The sequence below is a fragment of the Aquila chrysaetos genome, chromosome 7 (assembly GCF_900496995.4).
Source record: "Aquila chrysaetos chrysaetos chromosome 7, bAquChr1.4, whole genome shotgun sequence".
NCBI lineage: Eukaryota > Metazoa > Chordata > Aves > Accipitriformes > Accipitridae > Aquila > Aquila chrysaetos.
The window spans coordinates 36,636,127-36,657,564 of NC_044010.1; the positions used below are offsets into that span (position 1 = coordinate 36,636,127).

A 21,438-nucleotide genomic window follows, 5' to 3' on the forward strand; every position below is an offset into this window, starting at 1 on the left:
TATTGCCTCTCTATGTGGCTTCAGAGATCACATAATCCAAAGTAAAAAATGGCATGCATATGGTCCCTAAGATATTCTTCAGAATGGAGGGGCTATATATCAAAACCTTATTTCCTGGTAATGAATTTTAAATAAGTGCCCAGGGCATCAGGTCATTGATGTTTCCACTTTGCAAACTGGGTGGGCTATGAAAGCCCCTAGAGCCCTTCAAAGGCGCCTTAAAAAAGATCCCTAGCTTTAACTGACCAAACTTTTCAAGAAAAATACCTGAAACAATTAGGAGAATGAAAACCAGGAGGTCAGATTACTTGGCCCATGGCTGAGGATTTACATAAATAGGCCTAACCTTTGACTTGAAAATAAAAGGTAAGTACAGAGCCCTGACAGAACAGCAGGTCATTGGTATTTACTCTGTAAAGTACTGCCTCTTATGCTATGACAAAAATGCCAGGAATTCCACTGATCACTGTGTGCTGATAGGGCTCAAAGGTATGCAGCCAGCTAACAGAAACCCAGCCTACCTGACTGATCGAAACTGCATTACTCCCACGCATTTATAACCTGCAATCTGTGAGCGTGGGAAAGTGTGCAAGGCCTTAGACTAATTCCTGAGAATAAAAATGGAGAAAGTTGCTGTCTTTAACAGTTTTTTGAGCTTTTTGTGGTTTGGGCAACATATAATAAAATTAACAAAAAGTCTCCCAGTGAGCATCTTAAGATGTTTTCTTCACTGTGCATACTGCTGTTCAAAAGACTCCAGAATTGGTGTTGCATGTGCAGGCTGAGATTGGTACCACATTCAGCATCGTGGGACTTTGTCAAAGATAATCTGTACTTACAAGCAGTCTTCAAGTGTCGAAATGGTAACAAGCTGTAGGAAGCCGGTCCCTGGCTCAATTTTTAACTGATGAAACTCTAGACAGTAAGCCTACAGGACAAATTGGATGCTGTGGGTTTGTGCTACATTTTGTTGAGCAATGTCTCTGCGTTCACAGGTCAGAGAGGGAAAGGTGAACCAAAAAAATTTTTTTGCATTTTTATGTCTAGCACGATAACAAAGACGTTTTAGATATTTTTTCTTTTCTACGTGTATAGCAGAGAAAAGAGTACCCCTGTGAAAGTGGAAACAATAAGTGCAAAGTTTTTATGTTCATGTTTTATAGAGAAAGATTTGGTTTCCTGTTCCAGTTTGAGACACAAGCACACACCAAGTATCCTGCAGGCTGTTTCAAACTTGTTTCTCTAATTAATCAAAAGTGATCCATTACAGAAAACCTGCAGGAATGTCAGAGATGGATGCTTCTGCTGTACTGTTTTTGACTTGCTTGTTGCAACAGAGGGGGAAGCTGTTAGTGCCTGTCTAGTAAATTATTGAAGGATGGTGTAAGAGAGCCTGCCGCCTTCCTCTTGAAGGGCCGGGAAGCCTGGGGCTAGCCAGCCCCATGCTGCTTTCCCTGTCTGCTAGACTGCTGCGGGATTTTGGAGGGAGGTGGAGGAACACCCCACAGCTGTGGACTGATCGGAGGAGAAGACAGGCTGGCCCCATGCCCTGGGTGCTGCCTGGCCAAGTCCCATGGTTGGGAAGCTGGGCAGGCGGTGATGAAGCAGGAGGAGGTGGAGGCCACTAGAGGATGGCCGAGCGGGGTGTCCTGGTGAGGAGCCAGTTGTCAGTCCCCCTACGCCCGGCAAGTTTGAGCGCTGTGCGAGGAGAAGCCCAGCCCAGCACCCCTCTCTGACCAGCATGGCCTTCACAGGGCGCTGCCGGGCACGTCTCCCTTCCCTCTCTGGCCAACAGGCAAGAATCCAAGGTATAATTTTGAAGGGAAATTAAAAGCGTTTGAAGGACATCCAGTCTCTGGAGGGTGTTCACGGTGACCTAGAGCCCCTTTGGCGTTAGTTCTGGTGCGTCCCCTTGCCAGGCTCAGCTGCCTCCTCCTATGGACCCCGCCTGCCCTAGGTCTTCCCGGGCAGAGCGGTGGCCAAGTGTCCCCTCCTCTGAGTCAATTCTCTGATCACCCCATGCAAAGTGCAGGCCGGTCTGCTTTTGCCTCCATGTGTAGTGGTGCTGTGCTGTGCTGGGGCTGCTTCACTGACCCGCTGGACTCAATGAGGCAGAGTCGTTACCCATCAAGTCCTGTACTGCACTATGAACTGCTTGCTGTCTTGCATGCTGAGCTGTGGCTATCTGCCCTGCTCTGTCAGGCTGACTGCATCTGGCAGAAATGGATTTGTTATGTATAACTACGAGGTTAGCAGTAGCGAGGCTATCTCAGGGAATTGAGGGCAAGAGTTCATAAACAAGCCATTTCCAAGAGGTGTGCGGTCCAGGACGGGGATCTGCCACTGGTGATAACACTGCCTTGCAAAATGATGTGAATGAATCCCTGATTCAGAGTAAATAAGGAGTACTTCTGTCTTGCTTGGGGGTGAGTAAAGGAGAGTTGGAAGCCTAGACAATTTCCCATGGACTCTCTTGCTCATCTCGATCAGCGTTTTGGTATCTGCTGTGAACCCTAAGGGCGCCTTCAGTGCTGATCTTCACACGAGCCTGCTGTAAAACACCTCTGGACCTTCTCGATTTTTGAATCCCTAACCGTTATAACTGCTATTTAACCAATTTTCCCCCTAATCACCATCCCATTTCTTTGAACACAGCTCTGTCTAGTATTGAGTGTTCTCCCTTACCTGGGCAGCAGTGCCAGGAGCATGCCATCACAGCATCTGTACTAGGAGCCTGGAAGACTTTGTACATGGTCTTGTCCTCAGCTGGCGCTGTGGTAAATGTTTTCCATGTTTAATTCTGCGGCTGAACAACCTTTTTCCTTCTTCCCTTTTAAGTATATAGTTTGGGTTGCAAAGTTTGCTTTGCTTTTGACAAAGCAGTTTCCCAAGTGTAGTTTGCTTAAAGACTTCCTCCGTAGCCAAAGAATGATGTACATCCCATCAGCATGGTTATGTAAATCCAGGTCCATTCATATGCAAAATGCGAACAGTGCCTGCAGTCCTTTTGCCTCCGGAGAAATCATATCTGGGCAGATATTTTTTCTCTTATTATATGATTTTGAGATGGTTTCAAAATTGTGCATTTGGGAACTCTGTGCTTTAAAGAAAGTGACCAGGCCTTTCCTGAGCTCATATTCTGTTTCTGGTTCCTACATTGCAGCTATAGGAGATTAAAACTTAACAGGAAGGTGATTTGCTGGGGCCATTTTGGCAATGGCAACAAGTTGTCTATAGACTAGGGCCAATGCCCCCTCTTCTCCTTGACCATGCTGTTTCCTGGGTTTTTTAGTGTGGCTGATGTAGACGATGTCACCTCCTAACTTGAGGTGTAAAATTGTAGGAGGACGGGATCAATCCTTGGGGGATGTCTGTAGGCAAATTAATTTTGTCCGTGTTGTTATCTCACTCCCGATATTCAGGTTCTTGTCAACTAATTCCGTTTCTCAGGTAGTTTGTTGAGAGCTCCATCCTTTGTGGACTGACTACCCCTGCATAGTTTGCTCACAGACTGCTCTTGAGTACTCTCAGGCTAAAATTTTGGGCAGTGAGATAGATTTTGTGGAATGATGAACTTTGTACCCCTGCCTTGACCAGTAGGGCAGCAGCCTTTGGCTGTACCCAGCTTCTGTTCCTCTTTTTATTAAAATGTCCTGTATGTAAATCCTCTTACCCATTATACCATCAAAAACATGTTCTGGCTTCCTGTGAAATGTCTAAGGGCAGTATTGAATTCATCCTCTACATGATCTCTGATGGCAGGGGGCTTTTTATTAATGGCACTTGTGCCACTCCATTCTTGCAAAACCACAGGAAAATACCTAGAATGAGAGGATTTTCAAAACGCTGTGCTGCCATTTGCTTCCTTCGCATAAGTATTTGCTTCTTTTTGGACCACTTATAAATGTTGTGTTCACCTTGTCATCCTATAGTGGCTGGGAAGTTCATGCATTCAGTAGCTTTTTCTGCTGGCTCTGTACCTGACAGAGCAGTGTACCTCTCTAGCCCCTCTTCTAGTTTCTGCCTTGGAGGGAGTGCTAAACTTCCACTCCCTGCAAGAGCTGAATTGAAAATTTTGGGGGAGACTGTGTTGGGGTTGGACTCTTTTAGCACTATTCCCTGCCTGCTGGCACTTCTCTCCCACCTGGAAAGTCATCTTCAGTCCCTTCAGTCTCCTCCAATGTTGTTTTGTCCCCAGCCAATAAGTTCTGTGCCTCTCTCCCCAGATAAAACCAAGAATTTGATGCAGTTTTAACCCCAGGGAGATTATTTTCTTCCTCAACTCTCTATTGTTTCAACATGTTATTTATTCCTCCATTCATCCATTTCCTGTAGTGCCTAGTTAGGGTAAGAACATCCCTATAAATCCCAGATCAGTCCAGCTTACCTTCTTTTGCCTATAGATTTTCCCTCAGACCTAGCAAGACCGCAGCTGAGACCACAGGTTTGGGTACCTCCATCCAGCTGGAAGTTAAGGTGCCCCTTTTGCTGGGGTTGGTTGCCTGTTCCTCTCCAGGCACAGTGCTGTCCCCGGCTCCGGCAGAGGACTCTCTTGAGTGGTACCGACCGCCTGCATTGCTCTTGCACACGCTCTCCGAGCGTTTGTAAACATTCCCCCAGCAGCCTCGTGGAGCTCAGGCTTGTTAGGTTGCTTCCTACTGCACAGAAGAGCCATTTCATATATTCATTGATAGCAGGGAACATAAACATTCAGAAGCAAAACATTACTCAAAGTCATAAGGAAGGAAGGCTGTATTTGTAAAATCTTGTGTGGAGAAGCCCATTTTCTCTCATGAAGAGCTCTCAGGCACCTTATCGAGCTTGTGTTTTGCTAGAGGAGGCATCAGCTGAAGCAGCAGCAGCCAAAAGGCTTTGATTCGTTTCATTTATTTTTAACTTTCCCATTGAAATGCCTGAGGAAAAAAAAAAAAGAGATCGCTCCTTTGGAGAGCCCTTCAGCTTTGACAAAGATACCTGCTGCAATCTAGAAACAGGCTTGTTCAGGGAGCAGCCTGGCCAAGCACTGCCCAGGGGGCTGTAGTTTGTTCTTTCTTTATTTATTTTTTTATTAATTTTGTCCCTGAGCACAGGAACCTCTTTCAAAGGCTGCTGTCGTGGGTTGGGTTTTTTTGGAGGTTTTGTTGGTGGAGAGCTGAGCAGGCTCCAGCTCAGGGGAGCGGAGCGCAGCGAGAGGCGGGCGAGCCCGAGCGACGGCAGGCTGGGCTGCGTCAGTCGGCCGGTCACAAGGATGCCCGTCATGTGCTGCTGCTCAGACAAAGATCCCTTTCTTTCCCTCCCTGGTGGGTTCTCCATCAATGAGAGGACCTTGTCCTACAAACAGAAATCAAACCTCTGTAATTGCGGTGTCACTGATAAAACATGACTTCTTTACCGGTTTGTACAAGCACTTTGACCTCTTGCCTTGGTGCAACAGACTTCGAAGATTTTTCGTCTCTAGCTCTTTTATGGTTTTGATGGAAATACTGCAGACAAGTTTATTTTGTGAGTATTTTTGATCTATCTCAAGCAAGAATCTAAGCTTGTGCACTTACAGTCAAAGCTGCTATGAATTGTCTGGAGTGATTGTTAGCTCTAAATAAAAATTATTTCAGGTTATGATTTACTTTTTGTTTAAATTTAGAACTAATTTTTCATCAATAATTAGTGTTACGTGTTTTCAACAAAGATGAGAACAAAATTTCTGCTCCACACAGCTTCCATTCCTAAAAAAAGTGAAAAAATTAAGTAAGAAGGCTGCAAAAAAAAAAAAAAAAAAAAAGAGTAGTTCTGAATAGCATGGCTAAGCAGCTGTGTTATTTTTTTTTCTTCCCCCAATTGAATTATTGCTATAACTGTTCTTTCTAAGTTAAGATCTCACTGGGGGAAGGAAGAAAGTTTCTAGGTTTCACAGCAGGAAAGTCTTTAACAAGAAGTTAATGTAGGATAACGAAGGGGTCAGGAAAACTGTAAGCACAAAGGGATTGTCCAGAAGACTGTGTAGAGATAAGAGTGTGAATAAAGATACTAAATAAGAGAAGAAATGTGCAGAAACCATTTGAATTTTAACCTAGCTGTTCAGTGACAAATACATACCATATCCACCACGGCATATTACCCTGGGCACAGTAATCAGCAGTAGTCATGGTCGCTGTCCCAAGTTATCAGAGAGAATGAAAACTTCGTGTTTGTATATGTGTTCTTCTTTAAAGGGAAATATCTCACATGTGACAGGATTTAAAGACTACAAGATACATGGGAAGACAATACTGTTTCAAAACAAAGCCGAACTGAAAATGGAGAGAAGCAGGTATTTGTGGGATTCTGGGAGTGTACTTGAAGTTTCTAATATTTAACTCCTACAAAAGAGAAGTGTATCAGAGAAATTAACGGGGCTAGCAGATCAGTTAGCTTTGCTGTTGCTTTTCAGTCAATAGGTCACTTCCCTGGGTTAGGGGTTGTGCTCTGTCAAACAGCAGGATTTTTTAGCTGGTCCTATATCGATGAGAAAATAATTCTCTGTTTCTGTGGTGCCATAGGTCATCAGTAAAATAAGAAATGATTATATTCTTCATTACTGCAAAATCACTGCCTTTACTATTCTTAGAATATTAGATTATTTTTACATTAAACTAGATCTTTTTCAAATATCTTAAAACCCCACCTCAGCAACGTATTTTTGCAAGGGTTTTTATAGAAGTTAGCTTCTGAATTACATATGAGATGCTGCATACCGACAGTGCTGGTAGTTAATTCAGATTTAGTAACCAGAGTGTGATTTTGCCAGTTAGCTCCCTTTAGGGTCAGGCTGGGACACTCCAAAGTATTATGGCCTTGGAGACTATTTCATCATACAGACGTAGGTACCTCTCTGATCTATGTAGTTGTGTTTGCTTTGATATCCCTAACAGTGAAATAACTTGTCAGCTTTAAACACTGAATATGATGGACAAAACTCAGCATTAGTAGCATTGAGTTCCATGAATAAATCTGTATTGTTGCCATGAATTAAATGAATGATTAGCAAAAGAAAAATGTTATTTCCTCTGCCAATTTCTGGAGATTTTATTATTCCCTCATAGGATAAGAAGATACTATGTTCCTTATTTCAGAGAGAAAAGAAATGTTTTTATGTGTGAAATGTCCTCTCTTCTCAAGAAGAAGATAAACCAGGCTAAGATGCCTACACACTAAGGAAAATAACAGCTCTCCCCTTTCCTTTTGTCCTCAACAGAAACCAAGTTTTGGCTATCTACTGGTATGTTGTAGGAATTATACTTGCTCAGTTATTTATTTTTATATTGCTGCAACTTTTAATCCTGATTCCTGCAGAAATGGGGCTTATGCAATCCTGCTGCATACGCTTGTATCTCCGTCACTTCCACACCCCCGAAATCTTTTGAACCTATTGACAAATTTCAACCAATTGATCTCTCAAAGAAAATCAAGTTCCTGCAAGCTTTGCGAAAATAACCTGCCAGGTAGTGCTCTCACAGAGGGGTAGGCTGCAGTGTGAACAGGCACCATTTTAGCGGAGAACCCACTTGTAAGAAAGTGTTTATTTATAAACGCCTGTCCACGGGGAGCATTTCAGGGAAAGCTTGTTCCTTCTTTGATCTGAAGTCAATTGAGTCTGAGGCTCAGGTCTTTCAGGAGCCAGGCTTCATAGCACTGATCTCAACAGCACGTGGGGATACTGCTTTGCAGTAATGATTTACCGCCTTAACTGCATTTAAAGCAAATGTTTTTTAAAACCACTTAATTTTCCATTTCTTTTCCTTTTTTTTTTTTTTTTTTAAATAGGACCAGCAACTGCCCAATAGCCTGTCTCTTAAGACCGAGACTTTATGTTGTCCATCACCCTAGAAGTCAACTCTTGACCTTTATCACTGTCACTTTTCTCCATGGATTCTCTGAGTTTAAAGTTACAGAATTGCCGAAAGAGATAACAGAGTGCAGAAGGCTGAAAAGTGACTAGGACGAACCTCCAGGGACAAAGTTTATCTGTTGGAGCATTTCCTGTGTGTACTTTGAAACCTCTCAATTTAACTTGATCAAAGCGTGAGCCGACACGTTTCAGCTCCCTACTGAACAAACAAATTTACTGCTTATCATTGTTGCCACCTCAGTCTTTAATTTACTTAGTAAGCCAGTACATGTTAAATGAACAACCTGGTTATTACAAATGCTAGGTTCTGGTCTCAAAAATAGGCTAGTTTGCCTGACATTAAATTACACAGCACATCACAGACCCTCTCCTTCCTCACAATCCTGATGTAAAAAGGAAGCTTAAGCCATATATAGCCAGTGTGGACAACAATGGCCTCTTTGGGACCACTATATCCAAATTTTTTTTAGTATCTTGGGCTTCCTCCTTTCTTTTTCATTAACTCCCTTAGGACATACATGGACTGAGAAAATAAATGGTGGTGTTTTCAAAATGCGTTAGTTAACTCACATTAGCACATTTCAAAGCACAATTTAGCATGTATGGATCAACAGATCATTTTAAACATCACTTTTTTTGTCAACAGTAGTAACTAATACTTTTTTTAATGTTCTGGTAGCTGGGAATTAATTTTTTTTCCCATGAAAAAAGGTCTATACTTAAGTTAATAATAACAATAGTAAAGACTATTGTAAGGTGTTGCATGAAGGGAGCATGGCCAGACAGCCTGGCTTGTAGAAGATAATGAGGTACAGTGGCCGCTTTTCTGTTTTTAAACCAAAACAATTTGGTGAGTGTTTCTAAACCGTGTTGAAAATATTTTAATCCTTTTCCACTTACTTAAAACTACTGGCCCATGTTTTCCAGCTTATGTGGCCTTCCTTATTCTCAGGGAAATTGAGTCCAAATGTTTTGATTTCCTTGGTTAACTGTTGTTCATCAATAGCATGTCCTCCTGGAACAAGAGCTAGTGTGGTACTTGAGGTGAGGCTGCTGCTCTTTCAGGAGGCACCTGCAAGGGCAGGGACTAGTGCCCCACATTTGGTGACGTCTGTCCTCAGTTCTTGAATGCTTTTACTGTGTGACTGCAGAACCCCTGAACTAGGAAATTGCTCCTGTCCCTCCAAGGTGTGTGTTTCTGTGTCCATAATGCAAACATTGAAATATCCTGGGTTAGAGAAAATAATCAGTCAATAAACCAGCCTCCCAAACCAGCCTTCCTCCCAGAACACTAAAAGGGATCTTTACTTGGTATAGGTAGATACAGATATAAACTCTTCTTCAGCACTCCAAACCGTGGTTGCCTTTGTTGACTGGCAGCTTCTTTCAAGCAAAAATGACTTCTTCAAATATTCCGCAAGCTCAGATATTAACGATAATCACTTTTTATTCTGCTTCTGTGTCATCACTCATTGAAAATGCAAAATGCTTAGACGATGTCAGGTATGATGGAAATTTTCAAAAAAAGTGCAGCAACACTTCTCCTCTTAGAATTCATGGGACATGTGTGACGCTCTCCTGTGCAGCTTGGTAAATGTCATTCAGACACTTCAGAGCATCTATGTAAGAAATGACAGGAAAGCCAGCCACATATGGCAGTGTCTGCTGACACAGATCAACCTCCACACGCAGTTCAACTGATAAATGTATCATGTCTTTTCCCATAATAACCACAGACTAGGGATAGTTGAGTTTAGGGTTTTGTGAAGCTTGTAGATGATATTTTGGTTTTGCTGGCATGTAAAACTATGTCAGATTCACAAAATTCCTTCCCAATTTGGACTTGCATTGATTATTTTCTTCCTCTGATGATACTAACTTAAACAAGTTAGATGACTTATTTTCCCACCTAAATGAAGCCTGTGCCAGACATAGAAAACTCCTTGCCTGAAAGATGAGTTAACACAAATGAATGTCCCGCATTTTTGCATTAGCTATGATGAATTAGCTGTAATTATTGAGATAATCCAAGATTTATCATTTTGCCACCCTACTTTTAAATTTGTCAAAGGAAACCTTAATGTAACTGGTTCTGCCATTTTCAAGAACAAATTTAGACAACAGAGCTGGGTGGGAAATGTTCCCATGCTGTTCAGGAATGAAGCAGATCTCTACAAGTATTCTCCAAAGAGGTAAAAGAGCAAGTTTGTTCTGGACTAGGTGGTAGCCTGATACTTGCGCTTCACACTGGGACTATTGGAGAAACAGGTTTATACCCTTTGTTGGCTTGAGCTGGGTTTCTCATGTGCCAGGAGGGATTCTCCTGACACCAGTCCATCAGCTGCTCTGTGATGGGTCTCCTCTCTAAGAGATGTTGTCTGTGTGGGTTTGAGCACTCCTCTGGGATGAGGGAGACTCAGATGCATGCTCCTGCTCCAAGTGTTTTTTATTTACAAAAAGTGAAAACTACTCCAGTGGGTGGCCTTGGAGAAGATTCCTTCTCCTTTGCATCAAACGATGCTGGTCAGGAGCACACCTAGTCCTGAAACTGAAACCCCTAGTCCAACTCTGGCACAGTAGATATGTTGGCTCCTGGAGCAACAGAAACTGTTATTTTTACTGAAAGTTTCACTTTAACAGCTGTATTTCCATAAGAACCTCTGTTTTTAACAAGTCAGCAATTTGTAACAAAAATTATTTTGTAGAAATTTCCATAGCCGCTCTAGAGAATAGGAGGTAGAAGGACCAGTTCCTTGGGCTGCTCTGTGGGCTTGGACCTTCTCACTCAGTCTTCAATAAAGCTTCATCCTTGTGGCTCCTCTTCTCAGCGCAGCTGCTCTTGGCACAAATAATCACAGAAAACCACAGCTGATGCTGTCTGGAGCATGCTGCTAATTGCTGCAAATGCTCTTGCAGGTATTCCTGACTGCGCTGAAGCAGCTGAACGATTCAGGGCCCTTAAATGAGTAGGGCTCCATGGAGGGCAGCAGTCCAGAGGTGATGTATTGTATGTAGGCAGCCCTTACACTGCTTGTGGGGATTTTTTAAAGCAGAATGGAAACAAAATGTTTTAAATCCCCCCTAAAGGAGTGGCCATTGGCTGCTCATCTGTACTGGAAGTCCTGTTTCAATGGCAGTCTGGTTGGATGGCTGGGAAGTAGAGAAACCCTGCACACCCCTGGCTGCTAAAGGAGTGGGAGCCAGGATTTGGGGGCCTTCCATGCTCCTCAGTCCTCCTCTGCTGGATGGATATTACTTATGCTTTTCTAGACAGTTTTATGGGTGGGTAGAGACAAAAGAAAAAATAGACAAGAAAAAAAAAATCTAGCTATTTCTGTGATAAGGCCACCTGCTAGTCTCTTCTCGGGATGGTGGCCTCGTGTGTACTGCTCTTCTTTTCCTCTACAGACAGCCAGTATTTCAGATGTCTGCAATTTCCTAATGATGAGTTATATTAAGTCCAGACACCAGTTTCAGTTTTCAAAAATTAATCTTTGGAAAGCATCTATGTCAGGAAAACTGCTGTCCATTAGTAGGAAATTATTCAGAAAAAGGAAGATGATTTGCTTATTTATGTAAGAAACTGCTGTACAATTAAGTACAGATATAGGTCAGTAAAATAAGTTCTTTGATCTATTGCTACAAGGAATCAGTGTAAATACGTTTCCTGATAAGAGTTGCTACTGCGTAATTGCATTTTACAAACTGCGTAGTGTGCTATTACTCAGGAAATGTGTTTACTGATATGCATGTCTCCACTCAGCCTCATGGCTGAAAGGTTTGCTTTTTTAGATATTTATAGTTCTTGCTCATTTTTAAATAAGGCGATTAAACTCGTGAAGGGATGGAAGAGAGTACAAATAGGGAAAATTGATTCTAGAGCATACAAAACCACTATTGAAATAGAGACCAGTTGATTGTTTTTAAACAAATGTACGTTAGTGGCATTTGAGATTAAACTGCAAGACTAAGTGGGATTAATTTATACTGTCAGCTTTGACTGTTCTGGGCTTCGTCCTTTTGTTAGAATAGATGGGAGTGTGACTCCATCACAGCTGTAAAAAGGCTTGCTCTTCATGGAGTTCTGTCCTATTTTAGAGAGAATAATACTCACTGTAGAAATTGAGCCCCTCCAGAGCTTGCACAAGAGCTGCTAACTGAACGCCAGTGGTATTGAATGCTCACTAGTTGCTCACCTAAGGATAGGCTTGTCCTGGGCTTTAGTGGGATTGCTAATAGAGGAAGATGGGAATCAACACAGTGTCATAACTCCAGTCATGATTCCCTATTTACTAGGGATGCTGCTATAATAATGAAGGATATCCAGGTAATTTTTTCAAGTTTGGGTTTTAATCGTTGTGAACCTACCTAAGCAGTGCTTGTTGGACAGAAGCTGTTCAGTTAGGCAGGACTGAGCTTATTAAACATTGTCTCAGCATGAAAATATGTATATTAGTGTACAGGTTTAAGCAAAGCCATCTCATCATATTTTAATCTGGGGGATATGAAAAGACCATTGTCTACTTAAAAACAAGAGGGGTGGAAAAGTGGTTGCATTTGTATTTCTGTGTTTTGAAGAGCACGTTGTTGAACTATCAGAAGCAGAAAACTGCTGCAGGATGGGAAGGGAGGCCTCGCAGAGCAGGAGTGCATCTCTGCACTCCGGTTTCAGAGGCTGTGATTCGACTAGTTGTGGGCTGCTAAAAAATGCCACTTTGCCAAGGCATGGTATTCATAACAGGGTAAACAGTCCCTTTTAGGCTGGAGTGGGATGGCCACCATTTTCGTGGTCTGTAGTAGGCAACAGAGGAAAAAACAGTGGGTCGTTCCTGAGAGAGAGGATGTGGTTCTGGGTTCGTGGCCAGGGTGGGAGGCAATTCCCGCATCCTGCCTTATCTTCGGGTTCTGGAGCCAAGCATGTTGCTCTGCACATCTTGTTTTTGTTAATAGAAAAATGATTTGTACAGCTGTCTTCTCTGCAATGATTTCAGGACAGGGCCTTCCTGGGACACCCTAGGGAAAGCTCTTGCTTTTTCTTATGGGAGCTACAATATGCAGTCATGTGCAGGGCAGCCTGAAATCAAAATGAAATTGAAACCCAATTTGTCTTTGCCTAGTTGTTTTGGAGGAGCAATGGGAACCATCGTCATGTTCTCCGTGTTCAATGCATGGGGAAAGAGGTGCTGCCGTGTGGTTGGAGCCCTGCTTCGGGTGTCCATCAGAGGCCCTAGTGCTACCTTAGGGATCAGCCATGGTCTAAAGGTCCAGTGGGCCTGGGCTCAGTCAGAGCTACGGTGCTCAGCGTACAAGTGGCACCATTCCTTTTTAGTAACGTTTGGTGCAAAAGTAGGCTGTGGTTTACATCTAAGTCAACTACAGAGCAGAAAAAAATTGATTAGGAATGAGAAAGGCCTCCATCTTATTCTTCTTGCTTTTACTGGAATGGAGTGGGGTGCTTTAACAGGGTGGTTGGGTGTCCTCTGATGATGGAAACCTCCATAGGAGGCAGGGGGATGGTCATGCTCTGGTTTGGGATTTAGGTGAGCCTTGTGCTTTTCCATGACTTTACTGCTCCTGACCTCTTTTCTCAAGATATCTCCCTTCACTTCTCTGGAAACCAGTACCCCTGTGTGAGTGTGAAATAGTGAGAGTAGCACTTGCATTTCTTCCTAACTCACTTTGGGATCTACTAGTGGAAAGCATTTGGTGAGACAGTCTGAGTTCCTGATAGCAGTTCAGGTTGCGATCAGGTTCTGCAAAGCTAGAAACAGTTGTTCCTGATGTTGTCTTTGGTGTGGTTATAGCTCCCAGAGTGTGCAGGAAAAGACCTCTCCGGCCGATGTTTAGGGATATGTAGGGTTGGCACTGTCATAGTTGTTAGAAGAATAGTTTTCTTTTTTTCTCTCTGCATCTTTTTTTACTTTTAAAATACCTTAGAATGTTGAATAGGAGAGGGGGAAAAAAAACCTATAAACCTTAGTGCACTAAGAATATATTTTAAGCAGATGCCAGGAAACGACAATGTTCAGGTTGCACACAGAGTCTGAATTTGGCTCCCTTGTGACAGTACAGTCTCTAATTACATGAACAAATATCATTTTCGAAGTCATATGATATAAAAATATGGACTATTTAAAACCTTAGACAAACATGAAGGTCCCACCAATTATGTTACACTTACGCTGCTTTATTGTCTTGTGGGTATGCTACTCATTTTCTACAAGAGTTCATTGACAGTACAGAGGGTCTGCAAGTGAGGGCAAATGTTCCTGACTGCAGTGCTTATATATTAAAATGTTGAAATGCTTTCATGACTCAGGCCCATGAAGATTGCTAGCAGGGGCCATAGCTAGAGAGCAGAGACCCTTGGCTGGGAGGAGGATGTCCCTTTACCTATTAGAAGAGCAGGGCTTATCTTTTTCAGATTTCTGAAGAGAAGTCAGAAGTGAAGTCTGAAGGGATTTCTGAAGAGAAATCTGAAAAAGGGGAGTAGTCTGGCCCAGACTGAAAATTGTTTTTTCATTCTATGTGAGGCATCTAACCTGACCATCCTACTTAGAGAAGAGACACTGGAAGAAAGGCTCCAGATACTACGAGATGAGGCAATTGATAAGGTACCTGAAAAGCACGAAATAAGGTATCTACTTCAGACAGCTGCATCAGGCTTCTCCTCGCTCTCCTCCCCAGCAGTATTAAATGGAGGAATTCTTCCTTCTGTACGAGCAGTTTTTCTAGTGCTTAAAGACATTAATGAAGGCTGAGACCTTTAAGTCCTGTTTCTTGCCTGCTCCTAATGGACTCTATGAACTCAATCACATAGTTTTAGTTCCCTGAATTTCACTTTATTTATCTGTAAGACAGCCTTCTATGTTATATACCTCACACAGATTTGTGAGGACAGACTTTATGTAAAGCCAGCAAGGATTTGCTGGGAAAAAAATGTGGTGTAATCATGACATATTATAGTTATTATCAGTTACCATTAAAAGAATTGTACTTTTGCATGTGAGAAAGGGAAGAAGGAAAGATGCTCATTAGCAGCTTCCTTCCTCAGGCTATGAGCTTCCACGGGCTCCTCTCTGATAAGCGTGTACGTACACAGCTGCAGTCCCACAGCAGCCTCAGCTGATGTAACGGCTGCCACTGCAGTGCGGTGCCACCGTCTGCCCCTCTCCCACAGTCCCACTCCATCCCCTGCCTTGGCTCGGGTGCTCTCTGCTCCTTCGCAGAGCCATTTTGAGGTGTTAACATGGAAGAAAACCACCTGTTACCTTTTTTTTTTTTGGGGGGGGGGGGGGGGAATAGTCTCTGCTGAGGAGAGCTCTGAAGCATGGAAGGACACTGTCAGAGGGCCCTGGAGGTGCTGCAGGAGAGGGGCAGGGCTGCGGGGCAGAAGGCAGGGCAGCAGAGGTGACTGAGGCTGCCAAGGAGCCGCAGCCTTCCTCTCCAGGCTGGAGTTTTCTGGTGCAGCGATAGCTGCTGCTGAGACTGTCTGGCTTACCATACAGCCCCACAAACACCGGTGTTGCCCCAGCTGATGGGGAAGTGCAAGGGTGAAGAGGAGTCATGGGGAAAGGAGAGGAGTGAGGATGCTGTAAGATGGGAATACAATCAAGAACAAGTTCAAGAGAGAGAAATAGGAGTCGTTATGGAGAAAATGTTCATCCATGGCTCTCAAGAAGTTGACGAGACTGGGATTATTAGAAGTTTAGCTAATAGCCTTGAAATACCTCTTTCCCACAGTAAAAAGTGCCTGGTTTGCTCACCTGTTAAACTCTGCAGGGAGTTCCGGTCTCTTCTCCCTGCCTCAGAAGGGATGATGTAGAATTAATAAAGGTTCAGAGAAGGGCAGCAAGGATGAGCGTAGGTACGGAGCACCTCACCCTCTCCTATGGGGAGAAGCTAAATAGAATAATCCCCTCTGACACTGGAAAAGAGAGACCTGGCAAGGGCAAAGAGGGGGTGTTGGTTTGTGGTGCTTCATGGAACCATGAATGACATGGTCAATGGGTAAGAAGAAAGTGAAAAGACAGAAGTGTTTCATTATTTCTTGCTAAAAAAAGTGGCGGACACCCCGAGAAGTTATAAAGACAAGATGATTTGGGTTGAAAGGGATCCCTGGAGGTAATGTGGTCCAACTCCCTCTCTAAGCAGGGCCGGCTTAGATCAGGGCTTTGTCTTGCCTGGTTTTGAATACTTCCAGGGATGCAGATCCTACAGCCTCTCTGGGCAACCTGTTCCAGTGTTATCAGACAGAAGATTTTAATCAAATTAAGAAAGTGTTTTATGGATTGTATGATCATTGGATATGTTTAACTCATTACTTTGGATGCCATGGGGTGGAAAGTCTGAGTTGCTTCATAAAATGACCAAAATCCTAGAAGAAAAATACTTCCAGAGCTATTAAAACTGTGAGGACAACATCTGGCTTGAGAACGCTGTGAGCAGCAGATTGAGGCAAGGTGGGAACACACTGTGGGGGGAATCACCACAGATTACTTGTCATCTTTTCCTCTTCTCCTCCAACACACCTACTGTTGACCACTGTCAGAGGTGAAGTACTGGCTTTGATGGGCCTTTTTTCCACTCAGCATGATGGTCTTTGGTCTCATCGGTGGGTACCTAAGCCTGGGAACATATGAAGTAGGGTGAAAATGTATTGGAGCCCTTAATGCTGCCTTCAGTTTCACAGAAGGACAGCTGCCCAGGCAGGTTCGGACCTATTTCCATCAAGCATTAAAAGTTGGTTTCATAACACGTATTTTTCTGTCAAACTTTGTGAATAAAACAGTGCAGGAAGATGTCGTGACTAACGCGAAGCTTTTTATTCAGGCAGCAGATGAAGTGGGTTAGTTTTAGAAAGGAGTAGGAGTCAGAAGAACATTCAGCTTAAGCAGACAGACCAACCCTGGTTAAACTGAAGGGAAAAGCAGTGACACTGGGTCTTGCATATCTGATGTGAAAGACTAGGAATACAATACTGGATTTATTGTTCAGGTTATACATTATCCCAGAATACCGTGGTTTTATAGTGGTGACATCTGACCACTTGCTATCAAGAGATAACTTGAAAGTGCCGCATGATAGGAAAGCTGTTCCTTTCTTGTTGCAGTTATTTTTATTGACGAGCTTTCAGACACCATGAAAGAGTCCACTGGTACACAGCGGCAAAATACCATACACAACCAGTCAGAGTAAGATTGGAGGTGTGAACAATAAAGCAAATGAATACCCTGCTGCCTCTCTGCACACATAGCTGCCTATTCAGCCTTCAAAAATAAGTAAATAAAATGCACAGATGTTTGGATTCAGAGATAAGATGATCCCATAGTGCGGGGACCTCTCCCATTTTTTGGATTCAATGTGCCGCATCTTGCGAGAGAGGTGGATGTGGGGAACGCTTCTTTCTGCAGTATGTCATCTGCAGCATAACCCCCTCACACTCACATCAGACCCCTCCTTTCCCACTCACGAGTTGAAAACCTCTTTGTTGCAGAAACATTAATTGATTGCTTGGGGGAAAAAAATTACATTGAGAAGGAAGGCAATGCTTTATTTATAGGTCAGTTGTTGCTTTTCTTCCTGTAAAGTGCTTTCACTTCTGGTGGTTGATTATTAAGGAGAGCAATGGTGTGATCACGGACTCTGGGCAAAGTCTTTCTGGTGTCTTTGTCATCTCGCTTTAATTTGTGCTGTTCCCCATGCAGAGCCCAGCTGCCAAGGGAAGCTCTGCACCGGTGGGGGTGCAGGCCTGGGCTCAGGACGGCACAGAGCGGCGGTTCTGCAAGGCACAAGGGCTCAGCGGGCAGGTCCTGGGAAGGGGATGAGTCCAGGGACCTGTGACGGGCACAGCTCCTGGATCTACAGCTCCGACTCGAGAAGCTTAGCGAGCGTACCCAGGCGTGCCGTGGCTGGGACCTGGTGGATGGCCAGGTGGACTGAGCTCAGCCGGGTGCCATCACAGCTACCAGCCACAACAGATCACGCCGTGTCTAAGCCTATTTACGAGCAAAAAGGTACCCTCGTATCCCCTCCCCATGCCGTTGCGGGAAGGGAGGAACATACTGTGTGTCCAGTGGGGCTCCGTCCCAAGATGAGCGACCCTGGAGCTGGTGCCTAGCCTGGTGATGGCAAAGAAAGAGCAAGCCCGCTACCCAAGCTGGCACACGGCAGGTATCGGGAGACAGTGAACGTGCACATTATTTTGTTTTTGCAGCACGTATCTCACCCGAGCCTTTTTTTTAGCGATCTCAGTAAGAACAAGAGAAATGGCAAAGCTTTTAGTAAGATCAGTTTCTCTAATGACTCACCAAGCGCTACAAAGTCAAAACAGGTTGCTTGTGCTTGAAAGGTATAAAACAACCATGTCATTTTTATGGTTACTGTACAAAACACTGCATATATGCACGCAAGGGAACATTTTAAAACCTCATATAGCTTTTTTCTGCAGCTAGAGGCTCCTTTCTCCTGGTTTTTATTCATGTGTCATGCTTTGTATTAAGTGTTATTGCTTTAGCAATTAAGCTAATTTCCTCACTGCACTCTGCCAGTCAGAGTGTTACTCTTTTGTATTCCTAAAAGAAAGGAGGAATTAAGTTGAGGTACCAGTGGCCCAAACCAGTTCCCTCTGCAGTCCACTGAAGTTCTCCCATTGGCATTAGCAGGGGCAGCTACTTTTGTGAGCACTGAGAAATGAGTAATAACTACATATCACGTCCAAAAAAGACCTACAAGTCCATCAACTTTCTGTTACATAAAATTATTTTCAACAACAACAATACACCTACGTTTCTGTAATGTCTTTCATTCCAAATGAAATTTCACCACCATAGTGTTTCAGGAAAATGTGCCTTTTTTTTGTAGTTACACAAGATCTGACAAGAAAAATATCCCTTTCAGTGAAGTCTGACAGAAAAATGAAATTCCAAGGAAATAAAATATCTTGTAATGCAATTAGAGATTTTTACAAAAAACTTTTGAGAGAGATAAATACCCTTATTCTTCAGAACAAGACAGCCATCTTAGGATTTTCCAGTAGTTTCTCAATCTCTCCCCCCCTGCTTTTTTTTTTTAAGGAACAGGAAGCATCCAGAAGTATTCAAGCCCCTAGAGGACATAAAAGAGTATAAATAACAGCGTGTGATATTTCCTTGGGTGGAGAATAATTCTTATACATCACATTCCTTTTGCAAGTTAGGGTATGCCTCTGCCACAGCGCCTGGGTAGGTCCTGGGGTGGTTAATCCACGCCAAGCTCCCACTTCCACAGCAGCACCTCTACCCAGGCCCCCACAGCTGGCATGGAGCTTGCCTGAGCATGCTGGTGTGAGCTGCAGACAGAGGATGCTCTAGACAGTCCCAGATTGTTTCTGGAGCTGCCTGAAATGGACTGTGAAGGGAGCTTATCTCATGAATTAAAACAGCAATGCATACAAGAAATAGCTCCCATCCTTGGTTTGTCATTATACAAAGGTACGTTACAAAATTCCTGTTAGGACTCAGTAAGGGGTAGCAAACACTCTGTTGATCAGATGGTCTTTTTCTTCCTCTTCTTCCATGCTGGGGAGTTGTGCCAACTGTTTACCCAGGGTTCTTGTTCTTCTTACCATGCTGGTTACAGTATGAGGATTGCTGTGTTGAGGATGGGGATGAAGTCCAAGTTTTAACTACACTCTTCTCTTGCACCCTGGCTTCACAAGGGCACCTCCCCTCCCTGGGCTGTGATGTGGGGAGGTGGTGTAAGGACAGGTGGAGCTGCATCACTCCCATATGGATCTGTGGAGGAAGCCAGCAGGATCTGGCTTTTTTTCTACGCTGTTGCTCTGTGACCTGCATGAGCTCTGAGGGAAATGGAGGGAAAGAGTTAAATGTGATGGTTTATGGGAGTGCCTTCCCAGCTCGATGCAGGTATTTCCTGCCCAACAGCTCAAAAATGGTAATTCATAGAACAGGATGCACATTTCTTTCTGCTTTCTGCTCATTAAAAAGTCAGCGATGACAGACACGATCTCCAGGGCAGCTGCTCTGTGCCTTGCCATGGGTCTAGCCTGCCTCCAAGCGAGAGGGCTTGGCGCTGGTGAGTACCAGGGCACATCTCTGGGGCCCAGCCACACACATTGCGGGGGAGAGAGGAGGAGGTCCGGGTGGCTTTTTGACCCTCCAGTCCCTACTCTTGTTCACATCCTCACATCATCACAGAGGCCTCCAACTAAAGCAGTCTTCGAGTCACAGGAGAAATGTGCTGATCTGCATCTCATGCAGTGCCACGGGATGGGAGACGTCCCCAGCAGGGAGGAGTTGTACAGGCAGGATGATGGAAAGGTGGGCTCGCCACCCAAGGATGACAGACCTGCACCTCAAACTGTCCCAGGACTGTCCCCGTAACTGCTCTCGGCTCTTGCAATGATGGCTTGCATGTCTTCCTCCAGGACTACTGAGCTGCTCTACTTCTTCAAGCTTTTTAAATTTGGGTTTCCCCACAGCCAGACCTTTCTCAAGCTGCTTAGCTTTTTTTCCTAGTACACCCACATAATTACTCCAGCACAAAGAGTGGGCTTGTGAAGCAGCAGCATTTTAAAAAACCACAAACTCTGATCTCAAGGCAATCTTTCCCTCCCACTTCCTCCCCCTTCAAGCAGGGGTGTCAGCCGTGCTGTTTCTTTCAAACTTTCTCTGAGTCATCTCATCAGGCAGCTTGTAAATACTTGAATGCATCCATCAATGTCAAGTCAAAGTAAGTAAGTAGCAGCATATGCTGTGCAATGGAGTTTCCCTCGCTCACATTTGTCTCTTTTTTGGAGGTGCAGAGAATTTAGGGGTGATCCTATCTCGCCGTATTATCTATGTACCTACATACATAGATGTCGTCAAAGATGTCCTATCAGAGGAACAAGACACAAGATAAAAGATGAGGTTCTTACAGTTGAGAAAACATACTCTTCTGAAACTCCCATTACTGCATGATCCAGAGTGGAATGCCTTCATGCAAGGTGCTCCTAAAAACTGGAATTAGAGACTCTGAGGAGCGGCAGTACTAGCAACCCTTTGAGAATGTACCGTTGCTAACCATTTTGGACCAGCTGGTCACAGCCTTATGAACTGTTGCTAGAAAAATATTATCCTTTCGTATTACAAGGGTGTAATTTGCTGTGTCATCATTGCATACCAAAATCTAAAAAGCAGAATGTGATTCAGAGGGTGTATGGAATACAAACCACCTCCTCAGAAGGCAAAAATCTCTGCTGAAGAGCAGTAATGCTCCCAAGTATGACTGATAAACATGTGAGTTTTGTCTTGAGCTAAATGGCAAAATATGGACCCTGCACCAAGGCTTTGCTCAGCAAGGGGCAAAATTCACCAGTTTGTCTGCTAGCAGGCTGGTTTATGGTAATAAAATCATTACAGTGGGAAGAAAGGAAAAGTCTTGCAAAATTTTTGAGTTATTGCCTCCAGATAGCTTGGAAGGAAGGTCTGGTGTCATTGTGATATTTGCCTAATGTGTATGAAATGGTCAATTCAGGTGGATGAGTGTACTCCCAAATATGCATATGTGCG

General features: G+C 43.8%; 1 long non-coding RNA gene across 1 annotated transcript in view; it reads left to right on the forward strand.

Moving 5' to 3' along the window:
- The first annotated feature begins 1,695 nt into the window (after window positions 1-1,695).
- LOC115344162 overlaps window positions 1,696-21,438 on the forward strand; it is a 71,820-nt gene continuing 52,077 nt past the window's right edge. The window contains exon 1 of the long non-coding RNA XR_003924458.2: window positions 1,696-1,808. This is a non-coding gene — a long non-coding RNA (uncharacterized LOC115344162). The remainder of the gene's footprint in view (window positions 1,809-21,438) is intronic.